General features: G+C 47.3%; 1 pseudogene; it reads left to right on the forward strand.

The window, feature by feature from the left end:
* The first annotated feature begins 7118 nt into the window (after positions 1-7118).
* LOC119405375 (alpha-(1,3)-fucosyltransferase C-like) overlaps positions 7119-23377 on the forward strand; it is a 28593-nt pseudogene continuing 12334 nt past the window's right edge.

Genomic DNA, 23377 nt, shown 5'->3' on the forward strand with positions numbered 1-23377 from the left:
TGCTGCACGCTGTGAATTTGCTAAAGATATCACATGATACCGATTATAGGTCCAAAGGGTCCTTCAGGTTTAACAACAACAAACAATCATCAACATACCTGAAGATCTTTACTACCCTATCGTCACTTAAAGAGCTGCTTACAGCATTGTCAAACTTGGAAAGGTAACTGTGTCGTCTTCGCCTCTTGTGTACGCGTCCGTAAGCTGGTTTTTCGTTTCTTGAAGTATGTACCAACAGGCCCAGCAACAGATTCTCGTGCTTGTGCTGTGTATTGCGCAGGTAACAAATGGCGGCCGCTTTCGTTCGACGAAAGCGGCCGCCAATTCGACGCGTGGTGGATCAGCCTGAGTGCTTCCGCGAACGCTGACCGAAACTGGGCATAACAAGCTCACCGCGGCTTGTTTTGTGAACGTATATCATGTCGGAGAGGTGGCCTTCTCACGCAACCGACCGTACACGCGGCTTGCACGTGTTAGCTCATTGCGTTGTATTGCGTTGCGAGGTTGCTTGAAATCATTTAGTGGTCCGGTAACACAAGTACACTAGCCGTTATAAAATTTAATAATGTTTGCTGGTGGTCTAGCTGTTGGTACATGTACTCAGCAGATTTACAGCACATGTAAGCACAAAAAAAGTACGAAGAATGGGTAGGAGAGCATGTTGTATTCAACGCCTGATCATGTTGTAAGTCATGATGAAGTCATTCAATTGTGTCATCCCTATGTCCTTTCGCTTGCGATGTTCTGTATAACAGTGCCATCAAGTACACTGATAAGATTGCTGTCAAACTGACTGACGGCATGAGGGATCCGTGTAGCGTGCACCGACTTGACTTGAAAAAAAAATATCCCACGCGGCTTGCACGTGTAACTCATTACACGTTGTATTGCGTTGCGAGGTTGCTTAAAAAATGCATTTAGTGGTCCGGTGAACACAAGCATGTAGTCCAGATAACAATTTAATAATGTGTTGCTGGTGGTCTAGCTGTTGGTGTCCAGAACTCAGCAGTAAAAAGTACGAAGAAGAATGGGTAGGAGAGCATGTTGTATTCAACGCCTGATCATGTTGTAAGTCATGATGAAGTCATTCAATTGTGTCATCCCTATGTCCTTTCGTAATTCTCTCTCTTTTTTTTTCTTGCGTTTGCATGTTCTGTATAACAGTGCCATCAAGTACACTGATAAGATTGCTGTCAAACTGACTGACGGCATGAGGGATCCGTGTAGCATCAGTGAATGTGCACGTGATATAGTTCGCAAACTCTGATACAGTTCGCAAATTCTGTGATTATTCTTTCGCCAGCATCAAAGAGTCACAAAATAGAAAAAAGAATCGCCAGCTTGCGTATATACTCCGCCTTTACAGGGAAGCTTGCGGCAGCTGCCTATATACCTATGAAATTTGCGGATGTAGTCATGATTCGTACAAGAGCATGCGGCGTGTGCGTGTGCGTGCGTGCGTGCTTATCTGAAACAGAATTAAGTGGTCATAAATTCTTGTTGTTAATAACTGTTGGAGTTTTACGTCCCAAAACAACGATATGATTATGAGGGACGCCGTAGTGGAGGGCTCCGAGAATTTTTTATCATCTTTAAATTCTTGTTGCTATTGCTATCTCTTGATTTTTATTTGACACGGCTATCATAACTGGATTGTCAATTGCTTCTTTCTGCTGCTTTCGGCAGTAAGTGCTGTTTCCCACACAAATGGGTTTAGGACTTACTCAATGATAACAAGGAGAGCCGGTATCCACAAAGAAGTTTGTCGCGTCACAGCTGTTCTCAAGAACGGAGTCTGCTGGCAATCGTAAAATTGAACATATAACAACAGCACTTACAAACACAAGTTTTGTGAATACGGTATCTCGAAATGAAAATTTTCGCGGGGGGGAGAGGTGTAGGGGGGGTGTAGGGGGGGGGGGGGGGTGTAGGGCACTGGCGTAGCCAGTGCCCTACACCTGCAAGCAACCCTACCAGCAGGAGTTAGCAAAGGGTTGCAGAGTCTGTGTATCAAAGTGAGCCGATATGGTGGTTTCCACTTACGCGATCAAATCGTCTATTTCGATGCACGAAAGCGTAGCCGCGCATGTGAGCTTCTCACGTGCGACCGACGACTTTCCTGATTGTGCATCACTTTTTTTCTATTCTTCAGGTACTGGGAGCAACAGCTGCTGCAGGTTCACTTCATGGACTCCGTGCTGGCGTGCCGGAATCTAAGGCAGTAAATACGTGCGAATAAATGTTTGTTTCTTTGAAATTAAATAATGTTGATCATTTAATGCCGTGCTATAGTCTACTCATTGATTTAAAAAAAAAGCGCATGCGCGTTTTCTGAACTCCTTTTCTTCATCCTTGAACTCCCTCTTAATACTACTGAAAATCCAAGCGATGCATGTTTACGCTCGGCTGAATCGGCTGTGATCGTGTTTTTAGGAGAGAAAGGGCAGGCCGTTGTGAGAAGGACGTCATCGCTTCAATTACATTTTTGTATTCATTGCGAAGCCGTTTTCTTTCTGATTCGACAAATAGTACGAGGGGGGCGCTGTGCTGAAAACTGGCTCGCTCTAATATATAGAGAACCCTGCGCGCGCCATACATGTTGAAGTCATTTTGATAATGTGGCAGCGCTCGGCTAGTAGCGACAGCGTACGCTCACGCTTGTCCCCTCAGTCAAACGCGTTGAGTGGAGGCAGTGGGTGGAGGCCTGGAGGAATCGCTATTCACCTGAGCACGTTCCGCTCGTGCAGCGAGCATCCGGTGACATTAGCGTCCGCGGTACTTCCCGACGCCACCTGGTTTTAGAAATTAAATCTACAATGAAAAGTATATTGAAGATTTAATTCTTATAACGATATATCTTCGCTAGTCGTGAAGAATTTCCGGATTCGCAGTTCTAGTGGATCCACGCGACGGAATAAATCCGTGTTTCCCGCCATGAATGGCGCATCACCCGGACCGAACGTACGGAAAATGCCAAGCTGGGGTGCTATTCTGGAACCAGAGGGCCGCTATGGCCTCTCTGGTTCGCTTTGAATGCCGCCATCACGAAATTTGACAATATGGCGGAATTTGACAGTGTTCAAAATAGCACCCCTGTCTTCACAGTCGGATTCTGGCGGTCGAATAGTACGCAGTTAGCCAAGAAAGCTTTGTAAAACTGACCACAAGCTCTGTTTCTTTTTGCAAAAGCTGCGCCGTAGTGTGCATCACTCGTACCTGTGTGAAAAAAATTCTCATCATCCGAAATTCGGGCAAACGACAACCATCGCCGGCTGATCGCGGCCAACCGTCGTTTTTGTTTTGCCGTCCATCTTGATTCTTCCGCGCCAGTCACTGCAGTAGAGATCAGTAACGCCAGCGATAGAGACTGCAAAGAACAAGCAAACATTATCAGTCTATGGTTTCATGGGATTGCGGCAGCACCCGTCTCTTGTCACGGACGCCGCCCCATCCTCGAGTCCATGTACGACCAAAACAGCTACTCGTATTTAGCTATAAGGCACAATTTGAGAGTGGCTTTCAGAAGCAGTACAAAATTGTCACGAATACTTTCTGTAGAAGCGTTTAGAGATGAATCTAAAGAAAGTACGAGCGTCAGTTGGTAACTTGCGGCATACACAGCTCCCGGTGACGACATGATTCGAGGCGCACGGCGACGTCGCCATGTCTATTCCGACGTCTGCTCACCTCGACCGTCGTCTACATGCTCATTAAGTCAGACGGGTTGTGGAAATGCGGTACTCTTGTCCGCGGAACCATCCGTTTGCGGAAGCTGCCTATTTTTATTCATCTGCGCGCTCGTCGCGGCACTCAACCCGCTCAAAGTTACTCTGGGTTAGAAATCTAAACTGAGCTATTTGGTGCATATTCAAATTTTAGTTGGTGCGGCGCCCACAAAAACGAGGACAATGTTAAGGAATGCACAGGACATGCGCTGATTCACAAGTATCTTTTTTATTAGGAAAACATTCGCGTAAGAAAAACGAGTGAGAAAGATATGACAACGAGAGCATTGTACATGAACGCTGGGGAACCATATCGTGATAACATTTTGCACGTACTACTGAGGTATATAAACTCAACATCGCTTAAGGCGATGGACTGATAGGCTACATTACAACACACCCATCCCCTTCGCGTCTGATATATCGATCACTTCCCTTTCAAGGTGTTGCCTGTGGCGTGAAACGATCACTGTGTCCTGAAAAATAGGTGTACACCCTCATTACCTCCATGATCGGCAACGGAAAATGGGGCTTCGCCTCTAATAATGAGTGTCCGTGTTCTCTGTAAGTCTCACATTTATATGCATCTTCAACTCAGGCCAATTTATGTTTTATGTGATGCACTATGACCTCTTTGCAGTGAAAGAGGTCACAGTTTCGCCGCAAGGGCGAAACAATGAATGCGAAAGCAACGAATTGGAATGCTATACGAAGTTAGGCTAGCAGCTAACTGCTTTAGGATCCAATCGGGCGTAACTCGTACAAAACGCTGGCGTAAAAGGTATACGGCCGCTCCAGGGACCGAAGCGGTTTTCGTACTGTGTGTCACTTCAACGCGAAGCAAGCGGCGAGAGCACTGCATGTGCAAAAGGTACGAGCCGCCTTCTGACAGATATAGCGCGTGCTAGGAAGCCTATACATGGGCGGTCATGTTCATTTCGCGGACAGTTAACTACCGCAGCTCATTTCACAGATAACACCAGTAATCCTCCGTCGAGTGTTTAACTATACATGCAGTGTTGAGTGCAGACAGACGTCCAAGTCGATGGTGGACATTTTCAGCGTCTCGTGTAGCCTTCTCAATGCTTTATACGGAAACACCAGACGTGTCAACACGCTTGTCTACGCTGGTATTAGTTGCTTCCGGTTCGCTGAATTTCATCTCGAGCGTGTTGAAGCCACAGCGTATACACACCGAGTGCTTTCGGCCACGCTATCATATCTAAAGCGGGCGCACCCTGCTGATGGGGTACACGTGTTTCTTCACTTTTACGATGGCAGCTGTGGCGTCTGCACCTCGTCAAGACTGCGACACTTTATCGGACCAGCCACGCGCGTGGTTGTTGCCATAAATAGCGCCGGACTTTCACATTTGTGAAAACAATCTGGATAATTTTGGTATCGGGATCAAGTCCTCCGAATCTGCGCAGGCAGCAACTGGACTAAGAACTTTCCTTTTCGGGCTGAAACGGTTTCACTGGAAAATGCGCAACGGCGACGGTTTGCAATTGCCCGTCGTATCTCGGGCACCCCTGAGGTGCAACGCCATTGGTAACGCTACTCATCGCACCAACGTTATGGTTCTTATGTCTACTCAGCACTGCAATCCTTCCACATTGCTCGCTTCTTAGCTCTACCAGGACTTTTCACAGAGTGATGCCATACACTAAAAAGCAGTGTCACAACATCAGGCTCGTATACCCGGATGGCTCAGATGTTCCCCTCGATCAGCGAACTAATGTCATAAACTCTTATTTTTTTCTGCTTTTACCTCCGAGGCCACCCAGAACGTGCCAGTGGTACCTAGAAAATGTTCAGCGTGAGGCTGACGGTCGTCAACCCAGGGAATCGCTAACCTCATTGGCAATCCTAAAGACTCCAGGTGCCCCAGGGCCCGACAACATTTCGACTAAGTTTTTCAAGAGTACCAAAATTGCCTCGAATGACATTTTACATGTAATATTTAGGTTGAAAGACGGCCAATGCTGAGTATACTCGGATAAAGGGTTCTGTTCACTGGTGTTTCAATAATCCACACCTAATTAGCTCAGCTATTCTGTCATACTAAAATGTAATCTTCACCCAGCCACATTCAGAAGGCCAAATCCTCGATGTCTGAAAAATTGCGAAGGTCACTCCAGTTTTCAAAAAAAGGAAAAGGAACCGTTTTGACGCGTTCATTTATTGCCCCATATTTCTCGCATGTGTCGGCGTATACATGTGACATGTATACAGTGTCGGGTTAAAAGAATATTGTAATATTGTTCCTCATTGTACCAGCTTGCATCTCTGTTAATGCTTGTCGGTGGGCTAGTTGGTTTGGTGGCACTGCAACGAGAAAACAGCGCAAGAAGACAGGGACGGAAGGGGCAGCGCTCGCGTGTGTGCCCCTTCCGTGCCTGTCTTCTTTCGCTGTTTTTTTCGTTACGTTGCATCTCATTGTCTGTAGCAGTGTCGATACGTTTCTTATTGTACGTTAGTTTTATTCTTGCCAGTATCTTATTCCTTCATAATTTCTGCAAATGTTATTACTGCCCCAGTGATATAACTGACTGCAATTATGTTGCCTTGTTTCGCATTAATTTGCTCAGCTGTTATTCTGTTGATTATTGCATTCGTCTTTAACGTACGTGTCTTTTATGTTACTTCTTTCTCCCCCCCTTCCCCCTTTTATGTGATGCCTTGTAAAAGGCCCTTAAAGGTACAATAAACGGCCAGTAAAAAAAAACTGGTGGCGTCGTGAACACGAATAGTGCCAAAAGTCACGTGGCCAAGTGATGACTAAGGGGATCGTCAAATTTTAAATTCATTATATGTAGTGGAGGCATTTTGTTCTGTTCTGTGTACAGGCTTATCGTCTATTTTTATTTATTTATTTATTTACTTATTTATTTATTTATTTATTAATGGTGAAACAACAAGTGGTCTGATATTTTGCGCTGACGTTCGCGTGATGTCAATAAATCGCATTCGGCTGAGCTATTACAGTTATTTCTTCTTTTTTCTATTTCGGCTTATGTTTGTTCATTTTTTCTTCTTTCTTTTCGACATACTGGATTTTCTTTTTATTTCACACAAACTTCCACGAGCACATCGTCCCCTTTTACGGTCCCCGTCACGGCACACTCCGTCTGCTTTAATTTCCGGAGCTCGGTTCCCGTCACATCAGCAGCAATCCCGCTTTTATTTTATTTTATTTTTATTTACGAAGAGGCACGTTCGGTGGAAGCACGCATCCGCGCCGGGTATGTTCTTCTTGGAACACACATAAAAAGAATAAAATGAAACGCTCGTTGGAACGGGCGCAGAGAGGGGCGTCCGCGCGTTCTCTCGTCGACAGAGGGTCCGCTCTTTTTGAGAAGGCCGCCGCAGCGGGCCCACCACGTGACTATGTTGATCACGGAGCAAGGCAGCGCGAGTGGCCTACCGCGTCCTCGGGAGTGCCCTCAGCCTTTGTTTTCAGTCCTGCCCCTGAACAGTGCCGCGTGCGCACGACTCAGCACGTCTGTATCGCCTCGAACCGACGGTGCGACATGGTGCACCACGAGTGAAAGAGCCCACGGCATAAGCGTCAGCCCACGACCGGTCCCCGCACACGGTACACGCCCTATGAAAAATTTCGGAGATGCGTGTCCACGGCAGCGACATATGAGCGCTGCCGCACTCGGGACTCCTTCGCAAACCGCCTGCCTTGAAATGTAAGTCTCCGCGCATCGCAGCTTCTTTTTGTTACCCGTAGATATTGAATACATACACTCGATTGTTACTAGTTCGCTTGCGACAGCGGCGGTCGCCATTCTTATTGATGTTCGCGCATCCCACACGCAAATTTAGTAGCGGAGCCCCGTTAGAAGGAACGCTGGGAACCCTGGCGGAAACACTGGGGAGGGCGTGGACAACTGTGTCGTCTGCTAGCAAACACGTCCATCGCTCGCCAGACACAGATCGCATGCTCGAGTTTTGCACGAGGCGTGCGCAGGAATGCAACTTGGTATATTTAAAAATCATACTTTTTATAGAAAGCCAGCAGGGTGTAAAATTAGGCGCTCAAAGATCTTATTTCGGCGCCAACCGACTCTCCAAAAGCATCTTTATTGCGATCCTGCATCGTGGCTTTAAAATTATTTATTTTATCGCTATGGACGCAGCGGAATGGGCATATCATGTTTTGTGCAGTTCGTTTATTTGTCGGTACGAGTTAGGTTTGCTGGTAGCAAGGTCAATGGCTGTATGCTTTCATTACCTTCATGTTCGGTTGCCACTGCACGTCCCGTGGCACGTCAGAGGGGTTCAGGTGGCGCACGCGCGGCTGTGTGTTCTGGTGGCTGCGTCAAAGAGGCCAGAAAGGTATCGCCACCTGGCCTTCCTACCTGCAACTATTCTGAAATTGCCGCGCCTATGCCGCCCTTTAGCAGTAGGCTAGACCCGCCTGCAGCCGTCTGACAACAGCGATTGACCTGTTTTTCTTGAGCGAAGCATTAAATGCAATACATGCAGTCGAGTCATTCGTACAGATTTTTGTCACTGAGACTTAACAATTATTAAATAGCTTTCTTTTTGACAGGGCGCGCTGAAGGCTCTGGCTTACCTAGCCCCGCCCGTGTTGACGCTTTTTGTGGGTGATTGACTATCAGAGCTATATGCTCGCTATGAGAGATGTCATAGTGGAAGGCTCAGTTTTAATCGTTAGCATGCTCTATCACTTGTACCCAAAGCTCGCAACACGAGTGCGTACATTTTTGCTCTCCGCCCCCATCAGTACAAGGCGGCGGCGGCGGTGTGCTGAACCCGAGCTCGTCGCTTATTACGGCTAGGCAACTGATTAAAAATTAACGTTAAAAAAACTGAGCTTTGTTTCCTTCTATGTGTTTGCTGGTACAAACTATTGTGTTTGTTGTTTAATTATTATAATTTGTTTTACTCGCCCGTTAAGTCATGTATGAAACAGGCGATATTCAAGTGTTAATATTACGTACAGAAATGAGCAGCTGAGCCTCGGACATGGGGAGTATGAACATGTGCACTCGTTACACATTTTCTTTTTCCTCTTTTTTCTTGTTAGCAGAACTGTACGCGTGATCGGAGACATGATAGACACATTGTACGCCAGGCAGCCCCACGCTTCCACTGCCGTGCTGACGTCCCGGCAGGGAAGGAGCAGTGGCTATCGAGTACTCAATATATATACATTGTTCGTTATCAACATTATCTGCAGGAGGATACAGCGCGCGGAGATTGGGTGCTACGATTTCACTGGGCGCCATCTGTCGTAGTATATCCGCGGCCGGCGGTACCGCGGTGCATTCTTTCCCCACGGTGCCGCTGTTGACATGCGTCACGTGAAGCAGAGGGTGCCGCGGTGGAGGAGGAGGAGAGGCGGCTCACGGAAGGGTCCTCATGGCCCTCGCTAGGGGGCAAAGTTTTTTCGGGACAGTTCGGGTTCGGCAGCGCTGGTGCGGATACGACGTGCTGTTGCGCGCTGATTCAAGAGGCTCTTGCCTGCCAACCGATCTCGAGTCTGGACTCGCGGTGAAGGTTATGAGTGTCTACCTTGTACTTTCAACACCGCGAAAAGTGTGCCGACATACCGACCCACTGGACGCTCCGAGCGGCCCGTGCTGGCATTTGATGAACGCGGCGGGCCGCCGGCTTCCTCTGCGGGCTGACGGGTAAGTGCGGCTTTTTTCGGCCAGGTTAACGGACTGCCAGACTACGCGCACCCGTATCAAGCGACCCGGAACGCGCATACGTTTTTGGGGAGCGGCTGTTCGCTGCGCTGGTACACTCCTATTATCGCACAGCGCAGCCGTGTATGACACATTGAACGATTTTCGAAAGTTTGTACGCCCGTATACAAGCTCGTAAACGAGGGACTGCGCGCTGATCAGTCCACAAAAGTGTCTAGGTCACAGAGTTTGTAAAAGGCCTGCCCATTCCAACATATTTCCTGTCGCATTATGTATAGTGTTCTTTACTGGTGATCGACATTGGGCACAAACCAGGTCGTCGAAGTGTAAGCGTTGCAATAATAAATTATGACCTGATCGCAACGCAACGAGAGCTCTCTGATTCCTGCTGTCGTCTGACGTAATCGTGCGTTGAACTCGCTTGATAGAGGTGTTAATTGCTCGTGCAATCTGCTGTTCAGGGCAAACCGTTTTACGGAGCGCTTCGGCCTGAACAGCAATCGGTGGAGGCGTATCAATCCGTCCGGGGCGTTTCTCACCAAACGCGACTCGTTCTAGTCAGTGGATCCTGACGTGTGGACGCTGTCGCCAGATGTTCCGAGTGTCCCGTGGCGCAGTCACTTGCGGGTAACACATTCACATCGAACTGCTGGCATGGGTGAGCAGGCACGCCGTGTCGCAGCCATCGTGCGCTGCTGTCATGTGCAGTCTTTCGCCCTCGGCACGTGCAGTGTTGATACATTACTATCGGTTGGGCACATCTGTGTGGACCCAGAAGTGCGGGCGCGAAATTCAACCAAGTCGATGTATTCAGGTTGTTACCTCGGTAACCTGTCAAATGAGTGACAGCAACACGCGTCCGATATCATTTCATCTCACACGTTTAAACGAATAAGTCGGCGTCATATAGTATAAGTACGAGGTAGCAGCGACAAAGCAACGATCCTCACGTGTGTTCCGTCACCTTTAAAAGTCGCGATCGTCACTGTCCGTCTGCGCGAAGTATCCGCACAAGCACAGTATGTATGAGCCCCTATGACTGCGCTGCTGTGAACATTGAGCGTCCCGCTAAATTTTAACAAATGTAGTGGCATCGGCATTCAGGCAAGAATAATATTTTAGACAGAAACGACGAACTTTTATATTCCAATGCACCTAGTAATTACATCAGTTAAGAAAAAGTACTTGCACTTCGAACGAAAACCAGCCTGTGCAACTTTTTTTCAGTGCTGAATGACAGGAGAATCATAGTTATGTGGGAAAAGCTAATATTTATTCTTCGAAGCTTACGAGCTCGGGGACACTGTTTCGGCAAATTAAAAGTTTATTTCATCATCATCATCATCGTTTGTAACCGACTACATATAGCGTCGATCTAGCGTTGTCTCAAGTTTCCCTGCAACGCTAAAACTCGTCCAGATTGCATGCTATATGTGACAGTTTTTTTTTTTTTTTTTTTTTTTGCGTGCTTGCTTGTGACACCGTAGATACGTCACGTTTGGCTTGAAGTGAATCATCGCGAAAGGAAATCCTCAAGCCAGCTGGTAAATATCTTGACGCCCATCCAGCCCATCGTTCACCGAGTTATCAAGCTCACGGTACCCGCCACGGTGGTCAAGTGGCTGTGGTGCTCGACTGCTGACTCGAAGGTCGGGGGATAGAATCCCGGCGGCGGCATTTTCGATGGAGGCGAAAATGCTTGGGGCTCGTGTACTCAGATTTAGGTGCACGTTAAGGAACCCCAGACAGTCGAAATTTCCGGAGCCCTCCGCTCCGCAGTCCCTCATAATCATATCGTGGTTTTGGGACTTTCAGTCCCAACAGTCATTAAAGTAATATTATTATTGAGCTCGCGGTAAAGGTGTCAGAACGCCTCCCAAGTCAATGCGCTCATTGTTGCGCTCAGGGGGCTTGAATAACATTTCAGTGCGCGCGCACCCGCACACACACATACATACAATCTTGCCTGTGCTAAACGAAGGAGGACGCTGTTGTATAATTATTTACTAGTAGACATAATGTCTTTTCTTTTTGAATTCCATCCTACAATTTAGAAGGTCGCATATAAGCTATATACTAGAGTTTACACCTATGCAATATAGAGGTGGTTGAATGCGTCATAGAAATAACGTTGGTTCCGTGATAACGCGTAATTCAAAATAACCTTTTGTATCGTTGAGAAATCGTTGGACAGGGAATGTCGCTGGAGCCAACGTTTCGACAAGCGGACTTGTCTTCGTCGAGACAGGTTGCTGCCTTGATGAAGACTTGTCGAAACGTTGGCTACAGCAAGATCGGCTGCCCTCGAATTATGCACCACAAGCGACTCCCGGAGTACCTCTCTGGACGATGCCTAAACCGATCGTGCGACTCTCGATTCCGGGGATAACAAAGAAGTCAATAATACCAACCGCTGGACTTAAGCATTTTGCTTTATCGTACATTGCCCATATGTACGGATATACGATGCATATTTTTGCTGATGGGTCTGTCACGCAGACGTCCTCAGCAGCAGCTTTCACGGTTCCTCACATGGGCATCACGAAACGCTTCAGGATAGCGCATCGGACATCATCTACTGCTGCTGAGCTGACCGGCGTCCGACAAGCTGCCCGCTACATTGTACAACAGAGTCCCGCGAAATGGACATTATTTTGTGACTCCAAGCCGGCACTTCAACTTGTCAGCAATTACATGAAGCAAGGAACCGCATACAGTCCTCTGGTGTGTGACATAATGAATATGTTATCTGAGGCGTCTCAATCCGGGCATACCGTTGCATTGCGATGGATTCCCAGTCACTGTGGCATAGCTGGGAACGAGCAAGCTGACGCAGAAGCAAAAATGGCGCACACTAACGGCGAAGTCATATCAATTCAATTTTCCCGATATGACATCAATGGCTTGCTGTCTGAATCTATGAAAACATCTATGACACGCTTATGGAATGACCCTAATTATCGCCAAGAACGTCTTTACAGACTTGACTCTGGTCGTGCTTTTCTGATTGCATTCCGGTTAAGAAGAGACCAGGAAACATTACTACATAGATTGCGGCTGGGTGTTGCGTATACACGAAGATACATTTTCAAGATTGGGCAGGAGCGAAACCCTAACTGCAGTGTGTGTCACACGTCTGAGACTATTCACCACATCCTGTGCGTGTGCCCTCAGTACGCAACCGAAAGACAATCACTTCAGTGCGTCGTAGACCGTCTGGACTCCCGACCTTTTTCGGAGGAGAAGCTTTTGGGTGCTTGGGCATGCAGACCAGGCCCAACGAAGTTTAAGTGCCTATTGAGATTTCTAAGTGATGCAGGTTTAGATGCTCGTCTTTAGAGCATGTGCGGCATAAAGACTTTTGCGCGTGCCCTGTCCCCGTGCAAAACAGTGTGTACAGTGACTCATTTGCCATACCATCGTCGCCTATCATCACACCTCCCTCTTTCTCTTTCTTTCCCCTTTCCCCTTACCCCCGTGAGGAGTAGCAGGCTAGAACCCGCTTTCCAGGCCGACCTCTCCTCCTTCTTCTCATTAAAACCATCTTCTTCTTCTTCTTCTTCTTCTCCGTCTCCATCTTCCCCCGAACTTCTTTCTTGTTAGCATCTTTATTAGAAGAAAACAAATGTATTTTAATTCACTCAGCACGTTAGTGACAAAAACTTAGCGTATTGCACGGAGGAAACGAAACTTCTTACGGATTAAAATGACATATTTAGGTGCAGCCCAAGAAGACGGGCCCGGGTCCTTCTTTTTACCGTCCGAATGAAAATACGAGCTTTATTTTGCACAAAATCAATCTCATCTCTACAGCACAGCTGGCTCTTGAAAGAGATAACTGGCTCGGGAGAGCGATCGCTAGAATATATGTGCTTCCTTCTAGTTATAGGTCAGTTCACAACGCCAGCATTGAACAGCTCGCGAACAAGTTGTAAGAGATCATTTACACTATAGTACGCTTAAAAAGGTACTTCGTCTCTTAAATTGTAACTAGATCCTCAGAAATGAATCAGGATTTCTCGGAACGAAGTATTCGAGCTGTAGGTACTGGATTCGTATTCAACATTTGTAATGTTCGTACCCGCAAACTATCGACCGCGGAACCGTGGTGTATACAGCTTTCCCGCAGCAATTTTCTCGCAGCACTATTATGTGGGCATCAATGCAAGCTTTGTTCCATGGCTTTGCTTGCGTACGAACGCTTTTCACGGGCTGTTGTGCGAATCGAACTTCAGAGAGCAGCAGTCATGCAAAGCCCAGTGTGCGAGGGCCTGCAGCAGCTGGCGGAGGGAATTACGGCAAAATTTCATTGTGCGAGAGCACGCGTGCCCACCATCGGATGGTGCCGCCAAGTACCTTGTTACATCGTTGTTGCAACCTCTGCGTAGCATTATATAAGAGGCAACAGCACTAGGCTTTGCTTGTTAGCCGAGGGCGTACGTCCGCAATGCTAGAATTGAGTAATGAAATTCCATACCATCCGAAAGTGCAACTCGCATGCCGACAGTAATAATAACGAAATGGACGTCTGAACCGGTAACGAAGACGACGGAACCGGTACGAACCGGCTGCGTCGTTTCTTGTGGAATAAAGTTCCCCAATGAGTTGAGTAAGCGTTATTCATTAGAACTATGAATACATTTCACATGGCTGGTAAAGTTATGAATTACAATTTTCACTTATTTAGTGCATATGTTTTTTTACATTTCAGTTCCAGTGAGTAGCTTGAGCTGAAGTGTTTAAATATTTGATTTCCATGTGACATATACATTGGTGTGCAACCCCGACCTGTCGTATATTTTTTGTCTATTTTGCTAAGGACCCTCCACTGGCCTTGCGGCTTGTGATCTAGATACTTGTATATATTTTTTTATTCCATACGCAAATGTTCACGCTATTAAAAAAGAAAAAGCTGTTGCGGGGCACGGTGAAATTGCTATTGCCATTGCGCCGCGCTGCTTATCCGGGAAGCAGCGAAAACGGAGAGCGCCGAGCCGCTTCCGTTCCCACGCGCTCTTTACCAGGAAATAATTGTTTATACGTCCTGCTCCTGTCGCTATAGTTCTTAAGGTTGCTTGCCGCGCCTATTTATAGTGTCCGTCAACTTTAGTAGAATGGACCGCGAACTCTTGGTAACTGCTGGACATGACGATCGAAAGCTGAATCATGCAGGGCTATGAGAGAGAGAGGCCGTGGCGTAGAGCTTCAGGTCGCTTTGGCACATGTGTTTCATTAAAGCACGCCAAAATATTATGTACGCATTTTTTTTATTGTACAATCTACACAGGCAAAATTCGAACTAGCGACGTTGTCTTCCGAAGCAAGGCTTCTGAAATATGAACGCCTTGCGGAGCAGCGCGGGGTCTCGAAATCACGGTGCCAATAAATTGATACTCAGCTCTCATCGCCATGATTGAGGTTTTAGCTTTTCAAGCCATGCAACCGAGTTCTTTACCGCATTAACTGCGGTCAACAGCAGTGATTGTGTACATGTGCTCTCTCTCACCGTTCTACGTCCCCACCCCCCAGTGTAGGGTAGTAAACCAGATTTCCCTTCTGGTTAGCCTCCCCACTTTACTCTCTCTCTGTCCCTCCAAAGATTGCAATGTGCATCCGTGTTGCCGGGAAACGCCAGTTCAGGATATCCATGCGTTCGTTTTTCTTTCTTCAACAACAAATACCAAGCAAATGTAACATTTATTTATTTATTTATTTATTTATTTATTTATTTATTTATTTATTTATTTATTATTTATTTATTTATTTATAAACATCTAGCCTTTTTTGTAAGGCTGCAACAGGATCGAAACGGACGGACGGACGGACTGAAAAAACGTTCTACCTTATTAAGAACAGCACCTGCGAGGTTGCCGGCCCGAGCGCACGCCACGCAAATACAGCTCTGAATTATGCTTCCAAACAAAGTATGGGCGGCAAGTTTCTGACAACGTACAGCCGTTGTACACCCTTGCAATTGTTTAGTACTATCGCCCAAGCGCATGCTTTGGGGTACGATAGTGCCTGGGACATTGGCGAAAAGCAACGTCATCAGCGATACGACGCTCTGTGTCACACCTGCCTTCTGAACACATGAAGGAGCAGATAACGCCGACAAAGTTTACCTATCTTAAGCAAACAGCGTCGAAGACTCCTTTCGCACATGAGTACGTGCTTTGTATACGCTTGCGCTTCTACAGCAGATCTCGTTACTTCTGGCCGATATCGGGCGATGCCATCTCCTGGGGTCAACGCACGCGCGGTATTTCAAAAGACTGTAAGGGCGTACATTTCAATCTCTTATTTTCTGCTGGGGAAAAAAGAAACTTGGAGGACGCGTGGGCTTCGAGTGAACGCGATAGCGTAATCGGGCCCCGTGCGCATCGCCTTCAACCGTGCCGCAAGGAAAGGAACGTTTGTGCGCGTAACAATGGCCTTTTCAAACTACCCTAGAATACATATACTGCAAGTACAGCTCCGAAGTGCCCACTACGCCGTAATTATTTCTTTTGCAAACAGGCGAAGTACCCACTACGCGTCCGTAAGGTGCCGCGCGCACCTGCACACTTTGCAATGGGTGGGCAGCTTTAACATCGAGGCACTCTAGTTTTGACGCCTGGTGCGATTCTGCGATTCTGCCGCGCAGTATTACACGCGTTAAGGAGACTCCTCCCCTATACATGAAATTCTTATGGCGTTTTTTTTTCTTCTTCTTTTTTTTTTTTTACGAAGCAGTTTCAAGCACTGGCATGGCTCCGTGGTAGAACACCTCCTTGCCACGGTGAAGGCCAGAGTTCGTTTTTTTATTATTTATTTATTTGCATCTATCTCGAATTTTCGCTCACGGACAACGCCGATTTTTCGCTTACAGCCAGCGACGACGGCGCCAACGCCGACACGGACACCGGAATTTCTGCGAAGCGAGCTCTTTAACGCTATCGCGTTAAAAAAGACCTATCTAAATGGGTTATTGTTAAACATTAGTTTTGACAGCGGACGTCAGTCCGTGCAGAGCGAACGGGAAACTGCCATCATCATGAACCGGCACGCGCTCTCTTCTTCATCTTCGTCCTCTTCTTCCTCTTCTGCTTCGCTGCCACTACACGTGCGGCGATTTGACCGGCGTGTGATGCAATCAACTCTGATAGGCGAGAGAACGAGTGCATGGAGAGAGAAAGAAAAGAAAGACAGAAAAAGATAGGAAAACAGAGAAAGAAATAAGAGACAGAAAGAAAGGTAGAATGAGCGAGATAAGTACATAAATAGAAATAAAAAGAAACAAAAAAGAGATAGAAAAAACGGGGAGAAAGAGAAACAAGGCAGGCCGCCCTGCACCGCACTTCCTTCAGGCTTGGCACCACTTGTGCGACGCTGCCTTGTTTTTTCGTTCTCGTGTGTCTCGCGTTGCAGTAGGAAATGAGTTGGAGGCCGACGTCGTCAACTTTATTACTTAAAAGGAAGAACAGGAACATTAAATGAGCGCCGTCCGCTGGCCCAATGTGAGAAGAGCTGCCCTCGCAAGGAGGTTGGAAGGCGAATCGCGTCATCGATAAATTTTACTGCTTCGCCTTGCACTGACTATGGATACAGCTTTTCGTGTTAGGAAACCAAGCCTTGATAAAGGTGCGCCAGAACTGAACGAACTAACCATGGTTGGTCGAAATGTTTTGTGGAGATCCTCGAAGGGCGGAGGTCAGCGTGCGGCGATTTCCTAATCAAACTTGGTGTCATGCATACTTAAATGATTTATTTTAACACGAAAGTGTTTTATGCCGGGGTCCACCAAGTACATCCGTCACGGATATGACGTTGATAAAATGGACGCCAACGGGTGAGAAAGAAAAAAACCAAGAAAAAGATACCCCGCTGGGAATCGAACCCACGACGTTGCGGCCGCGACGGCAAGCGCCCGGCGCACTACCGACAGCGGTAGACTGGCCGCGCTGGCGTCGCCGAGGCTCCTTTGACGCGGTTACGTTCTTTGCCTTTGGCTTCGTGTTAGCGTGCGTCGGCTCATCGGAGTAGTGCAGCTCCCACGTGCACCAACGGGATTTCTCCGCCGCCGACTGCTTCAATTGCGAGAGCACCGACTAACAAAACTGCTGCAATATGCGTTGCAGAAAGGACGCGAGTTCGACGGGCGAATGTCGTGCCTTGGTGGAGCGAGAGCAGCGCCTGCGAGACAGAGGCCAGCGGGACACACGCGTTTGCGGCTCAGGCTACGAACCTCTACCTCCCGTGTTGCTGAAGCGCAGTGTGTGTTATGTATGCATGAGCACAGACGTCGGCTACCCTTTACTAGAAAGCGCACACCGTGCCGTTTCTCTCATTAATTGACGACGCTTTGAAGAAGTGCATACCGGGTACCAGTGTTAATTATGAGCTTGTTGATATCATCCTTACGCGGGATTCACGATTCGCTGTGTCCAAATATATGTTCACACCTTCAGCTACCGTGCGCAACGGTTTAATCATGATCATGGGCGTTAGTCGTCGCGATATAGACATGCTGTCAACATGGGTGCATCCACGTCAAACGGTGCTATAACTGCCAAACACGAATAGACATTGTACAAGCTCTCATATATCACTACACAATAAGCAGTACTTCTGTGAAGACACGTGTCACTTTCGTGTTATACCGATTCCTATGACAGAGGGATCAGCCAGATTTTTTTAACAATATCGTCAAACCTGCAAGAGACCACAGCAGGGACGACGCAGATATTAATACAATGTTGTCCGAACGATACAATGCAAAACACAACGTCTGCATTTGTTATACACAAGGTATGTAATTTAAATTTTGTTTCTCTTGTGTCGCCCATATACGGGTTTTATAAGGAGTGTCAAATACGCCAATATTGATTACACTAAGAATGGAATAACGCAAAAGGTACAATACGGATAAGTGATACGAGTGTACAGTGAAATCTTGATAATGGGCAAACCGCGATAGCAAATTCAACAAAGAAAGACGAAGAACGCGACCGCAGAAATGCCAATGTGACCTAAACGAAGAAAGTTGTCGAGAAAGAAATAAAAAAAAATCGTTTTTTTTGTCACATATCACATTACGACAAAGACAGGAACGCTTATGACTTCCGAGAACGGAAATCTGGGCGAGTTTGTAAGAGTGCATAATAGAGCTGGTAGCGCAAAAATACGAAGACACAAGCCAGGAACATATACACGAGACGAGCGCTAACTTCAAACTAAATCTTATTCTCAGAATCCATGCCTATTTATCAACAAGCAAAGATCAAAACACCACATCGGCATCCAAGAAATAACATCTCACGCCACAATGGATAGCATGACCCCACAAGACCTTGATCGGCCTTTACAAGAAAAATGATGCAAGCAAAAGGCAACGCAGTCAAAACACGCTAAAACTGAAAGCAATAGATTACGGAACGCACGCTCAGGCTCGAGACTTTTTTCACGCGGAAAGCGTAGGTGCCAGGTTAGCTGTAAGGAAAGCTAACTCACAGGGGTGTAGGCTCAGGGAAGGCTGGCTGACACACACGAAATCGTTCTTTTGAATAAAAAAAAAAAGATTCCACGGTCTCTCTGGACACCTTATTGCGGTTCCGGTACAATGCTGTTGTCAGTTAAAAGCGGTTCACAACCGCACTGCCGACAATGCATCGCGAGATGCAAGTATGGTGAACCTTTGAGAAAGCTGAAATGCTCTCTGAGCCTATAATGTTCAAACATCTGTCCGTCTGACCGATGTATTTATGTCCGCATGGAAAAGGTATGAAATAAACAACGTTTCAAGTGCAAGAAACGAAACGCATACCGTGCCTAATGGTACACCTAGCCTTTTTGTGGTCATCGATGGTTTGGTAAACGGAGCAGCGGGAACTCTACGAGCGGGAATCGCTGAATGCCCGTGCTACACACTCCCTCAGGTTTCACGGTAGTGGAACTGCATTTAGCGCAGGATTTAGAACTACCCCAATCGCAACATAAGAACAACACTAGCGCTTGATTTCTCTCTCTAGTCTACTTCCATAGACTTCTCAGGGTTCCATATTGCTAGCGAACACGCACAAAGGACGACATTGAAAGAGACAGGACCACTAGCGGTTGTCCTGTCTCTTTCAATGTCGTCCTCTGTGCGTGTTCGCTAGCAATATGGAAGCATACAATCAATACCAACTAGCCGAGCTTAATGCATTAACTTCTCAGGGCCTTGTTATTTTCCTTCTACGCGTTTTATAGGTTGTATTCACATGACGTCGCCATGATGCTGTGAGCAGCGCTGGCAACTATGGTGGCGCCGTCCTTCCGCCATGATCCTGGCCACTGAATGGCGTCTGTGCCGTAGTGTCCCACAATGTGTTTGTGTTTTGCTTTATCTGTGATTTGACAGGTGCTGGTCTTATAGGACACAAATTCTTGCTGTTCACTAGCAACTAACGCAGAATAGCCCTGCGAAGACGCTACGAAGTGATCAGGGGCGTAGCCAAGGGGGGAGTTGGGGGGTTCAAACCCCCCCGAAATTTTTCGATTTTGCTTGCGTATATAGGCACGCACACATACAAACGCACGCACGAACATACATGAAGTATGGTTGAACCCCCCCCCCCCCCCCGAAAAAAATTTCTGGCTACGCCCCTGGAAGTGATGGGCGATACGCCTTTAATCAGTTTGATGTTCATATGCGCAAAGGCTTGGACGAGACGGCAAGGGAGCACTACGTGTAAAGATTCAAGCTTTGCGGCGGTGTTGAACCACTGTTCCTGGGCATGGACGAGTTGCACTTTGACGTCGAGCTTGTGCCGAGGGTGAAAATTTCCCACATCAAGGGTTCTTTAGCGTTGCTTTCGTAGCCTCCCGAAGACTCCGTGCCCAGTTGGGATTTGTCTCGTCCACCAAATAGGATGGCTTTCCTGCAAGTGAGTAATACAAGTGTAATTACAGATCTTGTAGTACGCCGGCGCCGCCTCTTGAAGTGAGAAGCAAATTCACCGAGGCAAACCTAAGAGCGAACGTTTTACAGGAGAGACGTCGCAGGCGGAGCGAAAAAAAAATGCAACTGCGCCAGGTGCACGCTGACATTATGTATTAGTGCCGTTTACAACAATAAAAATGCTGCTACGGAAACGTAAACATCCAGTCGACCAGAAATTTAACTGCCCTTCTCCAAGCGGCGTGGTGACAGGACAACAAACACGGACGCTCTGGATTAGCATAAAATGCGTCAAGTGTAACATTTTGGAACCTAAGTTGGAACCTAAGTCCCAACTTTTGTTGATGTGAGAGCGAACAATGCGGCGTACCAATCGGTGCAACACCTTTCCAACAATTCTTGCGTTGGTTGTAGATGGCTCAACGAAGTCCATAAAGGCTGACGCTGTTTTTTCGCCGTGACCTATTGCTACATCAATAGACAGCGCAATTTACCATGATTGCAGAGATTGCAACAGAACATGGTCAGCTGCTGCTTCGAGAACTGAGACAGGGAACATCCACACGCACCGAAAGAGCTTCACAAAGTGGCCAGGATCATGGCCGACGGAAGCGGAAGCAGCTGACGCACTTCCCGTGCGGAAGTGTGGGCGTGTCCTCAGTAAATACAACCTATATATAGAGTTATTTTTCCGCAGTCGGTTATTCTGTATAGTTGCAATCACATGATGTAACAAGCGTCGAAACTGGACCGATGCCACTGCAGTGTCGTTATAAAGGAGGTTCTCATATATTGTCGTAATCAGCAGCAGCCTATCTTATGTCCACTGCAGGAGGAACGCACCTCCCAATGATTTCTAATTTACTCTTTCCTGACGCAAGCACATTCCATTTCATGCTTGCGAATTTCTTAATTTCATTACCCCATCTAAATCTTTGCCCTCCTCGGCCACGTTTGCCGTCTCTCCGCATCCATTCTGTCGCTCTGGCCATCTGTCCACTATGCGTGACCTACCCTGGTACACCTTTTTTCTCTCTCAGCTAGAATGCCGGCTGTTGATCCGCTCTGCTCTTTTCCCATCTCTTAATGTTACGTCTATCATTTTCCGTTCCGTCGCACGCTGCGTGGTTCTTCCTTTCGGGTTTCCGCGTTGCCCTCCAAGCGCTCCGAGCGCTTATGGCAGACATTCCCAAATCATGGCAGGCAATTTACCACTGTTCCTAAAAGGGAAAGTGTACAGCCATTGTGAATTGCCAGTACTAAAGTGTGGGGCGGAAACTTGGATAATACTGAAGAAACTCGAGAGAGAGAGAGAGAGTTCTCCTATTATGTCCCTATATGTAAGTAATGTGTGAGCACGCGAGCTGCCGTGGGGTAATGAGTTACGTCGGTGCTTTGGTCGGGAGGCTCAAGAGAACTTCCAGCCATAAGACCACAGTGTTCTAATTTTGCGGCTCGACCTTATCTATTTCTCTTAGGATATATCACGTCAATCACGATCTGTCTTGCGCTCATCTGTAACAGTTCGTATATATGTAGGCCAAAACCCGCCAAATGACCCTGTTACAATTACCGTTGCAAAATGCCTGCAGCGTGCACCTCTGCTCAGCCGGCAGTGTATATATAGTTGACGCAAAAGACGAAGGTTTTGCAACCTTACCGTTCCGATGACTGTCTTTGTAATTGTGTTATTGTGGTCGAGCCATCGGTGTAGATGCGCACGTGGTTACTGTAGGTTTCGTGCGCGAAGAGTAGGCTCAATTGTTTTAGTACCTGGACAGGTAAATGTGATTTCTTCTGCAGTCCTGGAATTGTTAGACGTACTTGTGGAAAGTTCAAGCACCACGGAGAATACATCGGCTTTTCCGCGGGCGCATACCCTGACGTACCCTGCAAGGCAGCTTCGTCACCTGCAGCACGTAGTCTCTGTCTGGCGGAATGGAACACGCCAAGCATAAGACATACGAGAATTCACCAAGTAAAGCCTACACTGAAACTAGGACCCCCATCCGCACTTTGTCCACGTGAAGCTTCGCTTCTTTGTCGGATTTGGTTGGGGGGTTGCCTTCATGAAGGCATACACAACATTAATTGGAGTGACCGACAGTGCGGCATGCGAGGTCTGCGGCGCCGAAGAAGATGTCGATCATTTGCTATGCCGCTGCCCTCGATTTGGCTCTGAGAGACGAACACTTTCTGACGCGTTGCGACGATTGTACGACCGGCCGCTCTCCGTGCAGATGTTGCTAGAGCACCTTCCCCATCGCTCGTCGGCTCACAAGGGAGTTAAAGCACTGTTGTGCTTTTTGAGGACTACGGGTCTATGTGAACGCCTTTAATAATAATAATCTCTGGGGTTTAACGTCCCAAAACCACGATATGATTATGAGAGACGCCGTAGTGGAGGGCTCCGGAAATTTCGACCACCTGGGGTTCTTTAACGTGCGCCTAAATCTAAGTACACGGGCCTCAAACATTTTCGCCTCCATCGAAAATGCAGCCGCCGCGGCCGGGATTCGATCCCGCGACCTTCGGGTCAGCAGTCGAGCGCCATAACCACTAGACCACCGTGGCGGGGTGAACGCCTTTGACTATTGTAATGTGCCACAGCCACATACGCGTCAGCGCATTCACTGATCATTTCCTTCCTTCCTTTCCCCCCCTCTCTCTCGTCTTTACACCCCCTTTCCCATTCCCCCAGCGTAGGGTAGCCAGCCGGGCATGTGTCTGGTTAACCTCCCTGCCTTCTCTCTCGTTTTCGTCCTTCCTTCCGCGTCATTCTCAAGCGCATTCAACTCTTGGGCGTTTGGGGTGACAGCTGGGGCTCAGGAAGGGAGGGACAATTACACGCATATGTGGGGTTAACCGTGCGACCTTTGCACCGCAGATGCAGGCTTGCAGGCGTTGTGCCGCACAGGCTTTGCTACCGAGATCGCTGGATGTAGAAAGTGCTAAATAATATAATATAATATAATATAATATAATATAATATAATATAATATAATATAATATAATATAATATAATATAATATAATATAATATAATAT

This window comes from Rhipicephalus sanguineus, chromosome 1, assembly GCF_013339695.2.
Source record: "Rhipicephalus sanguineus isolate Rsan-2018 chromosome 1, BIME_Rsan_1.4, whole genome shotgun sequence".
In the NCBI taxonomy this organism is placed as follows: Eukaryota; Metazoa; Arthropoda; class Arachnida; order Ixodida; family Ixodidae; genus Rhipicephalus; species Rhipicephalus sanguineus.